Source organism: Diplotaxodon limnothrissa, linkage group LG4, assembly GCF_057381915.1.
Source record: "Diplotaxodon limnothrissa isolate DT_005_m linkage group LG4, D_limnothrissa_male_GT1.1, whole genome shotgun sequence".
Classification (NCBI taxonomy): domain Eukaryota; kingdom Metazoa; phylum Chordata; class Actinopteri; order Cichliformes; family Cichlidae; genus Diplotaxodon; species Diplotaxodon limnothrissa.
The window spans coordinates 26921207-26929576 of NC_140599.1; positions in this window are offsets into that span (position 1 = coordinate 26921207).

An 8370-nucleotide genomic window follows, 5' to 3' on the forward strand; every position below is an offset into this window, starting at 1 on the left:
GGTTTGGAGAGCCTGATGGAAAATTCAGAATTATTTGCTTTTGTCTTGCAGAGAGAGAAAAAAAAAACAAAGAGAGAAAGAAAATGAGAATCCAAATGAGGAGAGACATAATTGTGATTTGGCAAATATTCTGAGAACAAAAACCTTTGATCGCAAACCATCAAAACTAAATAGAATCAGATGCTGCTCCTAGTAACTTGTCCCACAAAAATAAATTGTAAAATATACTCTGTGAGTAAGTCTTTAATGTTTTCTATGCCCAGTGACCTATCTGGGGTAGTTCAATACAGATTCTACTTGGTGAACTTCACAATCTCTATCCATGGAGAGAACAGTTTAAAAATGTGAAGCATTAGTTGGAGTTTTATGCCTAAAACTTTAACTTTATGCATAAAACTGTTAATATTATCTACGCAAGCGCTGGTAACTATCCAGAGTAAATTCGGCTCTTTAATGTTGTTTCCACGTTTCTCGGAAGCTGCAGTCTCATGTTGTTGGTCTCTGATCTTAAATCTTGCATGCAGTTGGTTCCAGCTTGCTTGGGGGCAAGAAGGGACAAGTCAAGGATCATGAAGACAGGAAGAATGTTTCTAGAGTTGATATTATGGTGTCGCTCCTATTAGACGAAGGTCTAGGCATGTCGGAAAAGGATCGTGTTGTTAGTCAGTGTTCTCACAGGTTCTGTAGATCCATCTTTTGAGCATGCTCTAATGTACTATGAACATTTTCTTAGCTTGTAACTTTTTATCCAGCCTGTGAAAGTGCTTCAACCAGACAAAGGACTAAGAAAAAGAGGAAAATGGTTAGAAAAAAAGGAAAGGAAGAAAAAGGGATCCAGACATGTAGTAAGCCTGTTTCTAATCAAATCTTGGCACAAAATCAAGAAGGAACCCATGCTCAGAAGGCTGGATTAGTTGCAGTCATACATTATCCTAACCATAGGAGAGTAGCTGAGGTTTTCCAGAGCACATACTCTATCTATTTGTCTTATATTGCCTTGAAGTCTCAAGAGGACATGCCATATGTTCTTTCTCCTCATGCCATTTGCTTTCAGAGTGGAATCAAGTGTAACAAATTGGCAGAAATATGATGGTTTAAATGTGTATTTCAGCTTCTGACTTTGATTCAGGGCTTCCAGCCATAAAGGGTCACCGTAAAGAGGTGTCTTTCTTTTGGTCGTCATTAAAATCATTTTCTAATTGCTGACTTTTTTCCCCCTCATTGTTACCTCACAAGCCATGATATTTGAAGAACTACATTACTTAGTACAAATAACTTTGCTGATTTAAAAAAAAGTAATTTAAAATATCCATTTACTTTAATATTAATATGGTTATTACACCACCCACAACCATGGATTGAAAAGTGAAAGGCTGTGGCACCCACGATGTGGGACGGAGAGATTTTGCCGGTCTTTCCTCCCTACTGCTGTTAGACTCTACAACATGGTCTCTGCAGAGGACCACACACAAAAATCTCATACACATTTGTAACTCTCACCCTGTTTCCTGGATGTGCAATTTTCCCTATGTAACAAAGTATTTTATTCTATTTGTATAGTACTTATCCTACTGTATATAGTGTTCTTTCTATTTTGTATAGTATGTTATTCTGTTTATCTTATTCTATTATATTATTTTTCTCTTAATTTTTTACTGCTCTTGTACTTCTGCCGTGACCAAAAATTTCCCATGTGTGGAACTAATAAAGGTTTCTTTTATCTCATCAGTGAAAGGAGATGATAATGGGGTCTGTAGGCATACATCATTTCTAACAAGATGTCCAGCTCTTCTTATTAGCGATCACTACACTTTGTTGGTTTCCAAATCGCATTGATTTGGTGAACACAGTTAAAACTAGAAAGTGTACCCGCCTTTACTTTCTCGTTGGCTGATTTTTATTGACATGTATCTATGTGCTATTGTATGCTCATAAGCGCACAGACAATGCAAAGGTGGCTTTGACAAGAATTCAAACATAAACTGTTGACACTGACACTGGGATGTTGGGGGAGTTTATTTAGTCCCCTGCCTTCAAGGACAAGGGTGCAGAATCAGTGTAGAAAGTAGGGGAGTGGCTCAGAGCCTTTCCAGCTGCCGAGCAGAGAGGTGCCGACAGCTGCATGACTGATATTTTGGGAGCCTGCAGTAGGCCTGGGATAATAATGGTCTTGATTGGGAGGAGTGTGTTTGAAGTAAAAGGATTGGTTAATGTGCATCTAGACACCACACTGTGTACACAACCATGTCTCTCTCATAAACTGTCAGAATGATGGTACAAGTAGCAAATGATAACACACACAGTGTTAGGGACTAAAGCACAAGTTTTTCTGCTACTGTGTTGTGTTTTTTTTCCCACAGCTGAACATATTTATTTTTGTAAAGTTGCAAATTTCAATGTTATGGAGACTATGAATGTACTCACAATGTATGCACACGATAAAGCCCAAAAATATAAATTTGTGTTACAAAACTTGTGGTCCTGTCGCCAGGCAGACAGCTTTACACAGATATAGACAGGGCCCACACCACTTAGAGCTTTAAAAACCAACAATAAAATCTGAACATCAAATCTAAAACTAACAGGTAACTACTGAAATCGTGCAAAGGACTGGTGTAATGTGGTCGCTCCTTTTGTGTTAAAAGCCGTTGGAGCATCATTCAGAGTTGACTGCGGTCTGTGTATGGTATGGTAACTGATGCCTGAGTAAAGTGCGTTGCAGTAATCAATTCTAGAAGAAATAAGATCACGAGTGACCTTCTTTAAATAGGACTGCAACAGGAATGGTACAATTTTTGATTTCTGTCAAAACTGAATGAAACAGGACATCATGATATGTCATCATCAACATCATATCTTCAAATTGCAAGCCTCTTTGCAAATATTTTCGAGACATTGACCAGAGCTATGGGAGGAAGGTGCAGTTATGATTGTTTCATTTTTTTTAGTCATTCAGCTTAAGGAAGTTTTTAGACGTCCAGATTCTAACTTCTTCTACACAAGACCTAATGTATAAGTTATCAATAGTACCAGGTTGAAACATAGAGTTGTGGATTGTTTGCATAGCAATGAAAATCTATACTGTGTTTCTGAAGCATTCGTCCAACCAGAAGTATGTAGGTTGTTTAAAAAATGGAGGATCAAAGACAGATCCCTGGGGGACTCTGTAAGAAAATAGTGCATCAAAAGAAGAGGCATCACTGATCCTTACGGAGAATGACCTGCTAGAAAGATATGAAATGAACCAATCCAGCGCTAGATCACTGATGCCAACAGTTTTTTCAAATGGCTCACTAACATATTGTGATCTGCAGTATCAAAAGCTCAGATAAAATCAAGCAGAATTAAGACACAACCAGCCCAGAGTCAGATGTGAGCAGCAGATTATTAGAGACCTTGACAAGAGCTGTTATCATGTAAGTGAAGCCCAGACTGAATATATAATATATATAAGATAAAAGTGGCAGTTTGAACCCATCAAGTTTTAAATGATTGAGTCTGGCCCAGAAAGTGTCAAAGGTGCTGATAAAACCAAGTCCAGCGGCAGAAGGAAAACTCTTCATCCAGCTATGCAAGTAAAAGAGGTGACTAAAGAGTTCAGAGCCTCTAGTTATGACAGAAATGGTGCCAGACAAAACACACATCCTTCCCAAGCTTTCTATGGCAGTGGTTAAAGACTCTAGATCATGCTGACAGAGATAATAAAGACAAGAAGTCATTTAATTTAATAGAGCTCAGTCTTTAGAGAGAGGAGAGAGCTCTGGGAGTGGGTATTTTTATGTCACTTCCTTTGCTTCCATGGAGTCAGCCATTTTTTTGGATGCTGCGACAGCCAGCCAAACAGTATTATAGAGACCTCCAGCATGCACTATTGCCTCGTTATTTATTTATTTTTCTATTTTAAAAGCTCTTATCTGTTTCACACACAGATAAATATCAACGTTTCTGTGCTGGAAAGTTCTCTGTGCCTTAAAACCACAAGTGATACACATTTACAGACCGCTTCCCATAGCAGCAGTTCACAGGGTATCACCAAGAAGTGGGTTTAAAAGTAAAAGAGATTAAAGATTCTTCAAATTGATATCCTTCAAATTCATTAGAAGTTGAGCGAGCTCTGCAGTACGGGCCCCTGGAAAAAAATCACTACGACTATCAAACCATGTTGATGTGATGTTATAGCTTTGTTACTCTGAAAAGATGACGTCACTTGAAAAAGTGTGCTTTCAACATCTCTCTGGAACACAGGCTTTTCACTATGTTAGTGTCACAGGACAAGCCTCTAGTCTGACACAGCGCTCACCTATCTTGTTATGAATGTAAAGATGCTGCTAGATACTCTGGAATGAACTTTTAGTGTCAACTCCATACTTACAATTTCACTGTATTAATTATCTTATTTTGGAACTGCTATCCGATCAGTCTTCTCACCTCTTATAGTTTAAGAATAGAGCAATCACAAATATGACTTGTTCTTTTTTGGTATTTAAGCTTCTTTTTGTTCCATGTCTTGCAAAAACACTTGAGGCAGTTTAGTCCTATTCAGCAGGGGGCTACGGTGAGTCTAAAAAGCCACATAATGCAACAGCTGTTGAAGTAATCGCAGCTTTTAATTGACAGGTCAATTAACCCCCTACAGATAATTCACAAGGCAGCAAAATCACTCTTATTGACCCATTAATGAAACATGGCAGCACTCTGAGCACCTGCATCTAAAGATAAACTAAATTTATTGAAGAGAATGAGATGGCAATACTCTAATCTAATCTGTTACTCTCTCATGAGCCTCAGTAGGGCCTCAGGCTTCAATGACGACTTCTTGAGTCGGCTCCTCTCTGGCGAGTGCCGCCCCCCTTATTTTAATGGAGGCCCTCCTAACAACTCTTTCTGAGGAATTTACAGCCTTGGCCGATTCTCACTCCAGCCCAGGGCTGGGAAGGTGGGGTGGAAGTCATGCTGTGGCCTTGTACCAAAAGAGCCAGCAATGGAAATGTAAAGGCAGGGTGGCAGCAGAGCTTGAACATGAATGTTTCTGTGCTACTTAACTCAAAAATCAGCCACACAGGGGTCCACGTGTATTTAATACATCAATGATAGAAAAGAAATACATGAAATAACATCGATGTCCACCTTAAGTCTCCAAGAACTGTAAGGGTAAATGCTAAGATACAAAAAACCAAAAAGATTGCAATTTAGACCCTCTCAAGTATACAGCTTTTGATGCCAGTCAGTCCAATATGTGAAAAGGAAGGGATACTTTTAAACCTTAAAGCACAAAACAAGCATATTTTGAGCCTCACAGCTGAAGTTAATTCTTTCACTGTACATGTGTTCACTATTGTGCTTGTGAATATGTGAGTAAATCTGTGTGAATGAGTGGCTGTTGGAAGGCTCCAGTTCTGTAGGTTCTCTCTGTAATTTCACTCTCTGCTCAGCATAATCACTTCCATGTGGGCCCTCTCCAACAACAGAGTGTTGAAGGGGCCCGTTGCAAAGGTGGGAGTGAAACGCAGACACATATGGGCTCACAAATGTTTTCACACATAAGATTGTCAAGTCCCGTCTCACCGAAGTGTCAGACAGCAGAGAAGATTTGGCCTCCATTTGCTTGAGCGTCGCTGTAGTTATTTGTGGTGTAAGTTGTTCGTATATAAACAGATACAGAAAATAGATATTTTTTTCTTTGACATATAAAACCACAAATGCTGGGTGTCTCAGACCAACTCAGATAAAATCTTAGTATTCCAGTCTTTCAATTTGTGAAATTGCAGGAAGTCATTTGCCAGTTTATGCTCATTAGCAATTTCCTTTAGCGGTATTAAGAAATTTTGTGGTTTTCTTTTGCATCCTGTTAGTTTTTTGTGGTGGCTTCTGCCACACAAGTTAAATCATTGTCCAGGAATGCCCTGAGGGCTGCTGAGGACCACTCACGGACAATGTGTGAAACCAACAGAGCGGAAAACAACAGGGCCTTCTGCACAGCAGGGTCAGCATGTAAGGATACCTCTGCTCAACATATTTCCTGTGGAGATTATTGTTATGTGCAAAAACTCCTGCTAGGAGACCAAATATTTTAGGGTACATGTCAAAATATGTAAAGAGTAAAAATACTCCTGATATCACAAGATTAAACCCTTTTATTTAGTGATTGGTTCATGGATAATTTTATAAATTTTTGGTGAATACCACCCCCTGCTGTTCATACACCGCTACAAAACAGAAGTCAAAATTAACCAACAGTTAAAACATGATGAAATTGTCTATCTGCAGCAAATTAGACAGCCATTTAGTGCCCTGTTAATTTGACCAACCATCTCAGCCATGGGCAAAAAATGAAAATCAATAAAATTTTAAAAGATAATTTATTAGTACAGTGATCATAAAAAAAACAAAGACATAAAACAGTGCTATGACCCACTTACAAAAAGGGATAAAACACACAGTCCAAGGCCAGGACCAGCGATGCCACAAGTCAGTTACACTTCACACGCCAACAACTTTAACAGGGAACAGCAGTTTTTCTACAAGACCCACCACCCTGTAAGTAGTAGGCTGGCAATCACCCCGACCTCAGCAAACCAACTCTGCCTTTAGGCTAGGGCGTATAGTAGGCCTTGGCCTGCACACAGAGAAAAAATGTACTCAATTGCATCTTAATTGTATAATTCAGACGGCAGCAGACCAGAGTGTGAGTTTAATCAAATACACCTGCCTTAAATGAGCACAACCCAATCATAGCCACTGGCTCACAACAACTGTGACACACAAAACCACTCTCAAACTAGGCCCATTTCCCACAGCAAATATAGACGTGAGGTAATATAAGCAATAGTCCACTATGTTACAGCCCACTGGGAGAGAAGAATAGAAAAATAAAATGTCCATCTGAAGAAGTACCACCACACAGTCAGTTACATGAATATTTAGACAATGACATTTTTTTGTTTGAGTATTGTAATTGGACACTGGGCTGATGAACAGTTTGATGGCCAGGTGAGGCACATTCCCTCATTATTCAAAGACAAATTAAATGGATAAATGATCTGGAGTTGATTCCAAATATTGGACTTGCATTTGATATCTTTTAACTGGAATGTTCAATATAAGGTTTAGAGAAATGCTGATGCAACAACAACAACAAAAAAGCCAAATAAACCTATCAGAGAGACAGCAAAAAGCAGCAAAAAGCAAACCCCACAGCATGGAAAACTGCGGGCAGATTGACGCACAAATAAGCAGAAACTGCAGGTGGCTGCAGTAAAGGCCTCGCTGAGCATCTCAAAGGAAAAAACGTATTTGGTGATGTCCATGGATTTTAAACTTCAGGTAGTCATTGACTCCAGATCAGTTTCAATCAGTTACGAAAACCAGTCCTTATAGTTAATTCTCCAATTACATTTAAGCCTCTAACAAGGGTGGGGAGGGTATGAAAATGGCTTTAATTCATAACAAGTTAATGCAGTGTTAAAACTCTAAAGATGAAAGACTCTGTGGTTTAAAATCAACTATGGTGAATTGTGTCAGTGTGCAAATCCTCATATGGATCTGACTGTGTACTTACATGTAAGGTCAACTAATAATAGCAACGCCGACAATTCAAAACGGAAGCTTGTAGTGCTTGAGGAAATGTAGTCCACCTCTAGATGGCGCCAGTGTTCTCATTCAGTCAAAAGGATGGCGAAAGGAAGTGGCATCTGTTAGTAGCAATGACTGTAGAAAACACAACAGCAAAGAGGTGTTAACAGCTGAGCATGACTTTCCGAGTTTCTCTAGAAGACGGTTGGGTTATTATTTATTAATTCTTTAAATGCGTTTCCGGGCTTTGGCAAGTCAAAGGAAGATACAAGTAACCCCATACATGCCGCCAATATGCCGAGCTTTGCTGGAAGAGTGAGCTACTACTGCTAGACATGATGACTTTGAATCAGCTGAAGACAGAAGATGTTAAAATCAGGTGATGTAGGTTCGGGTATTTTTCAGTCAAGTCTGTTATTAGAATCCAAAGAAAATGTCTTGGATTTTTCATTTTATGGTGAGCGGATGATATGGCTGACCAGGTCAACTTAAACTTAAAAATACAGCCTAATTCTCTGTATGATAGTCAATAATAATAACAATAATAATAATAATTATAAAAAGATTAAACAAATGTAAGAAAACAAAGTATAGAAAGTTTATGATGGAGTGCCAAGAGAGGAACTGTGGTACTCTACTATATGAGGAAGTCAGGGGTGACAGAGAAGTACTGTAGTTGAGGGTGGTGCGGATCTGCTTAATGACATATTGGTGAGGTGTGCATTTCATGATAAAATAGTTTAAGGGCATGCGATTACATCAGTGGTTGGTTCTTAGCCCCTGCTTGTTTGTAATGCT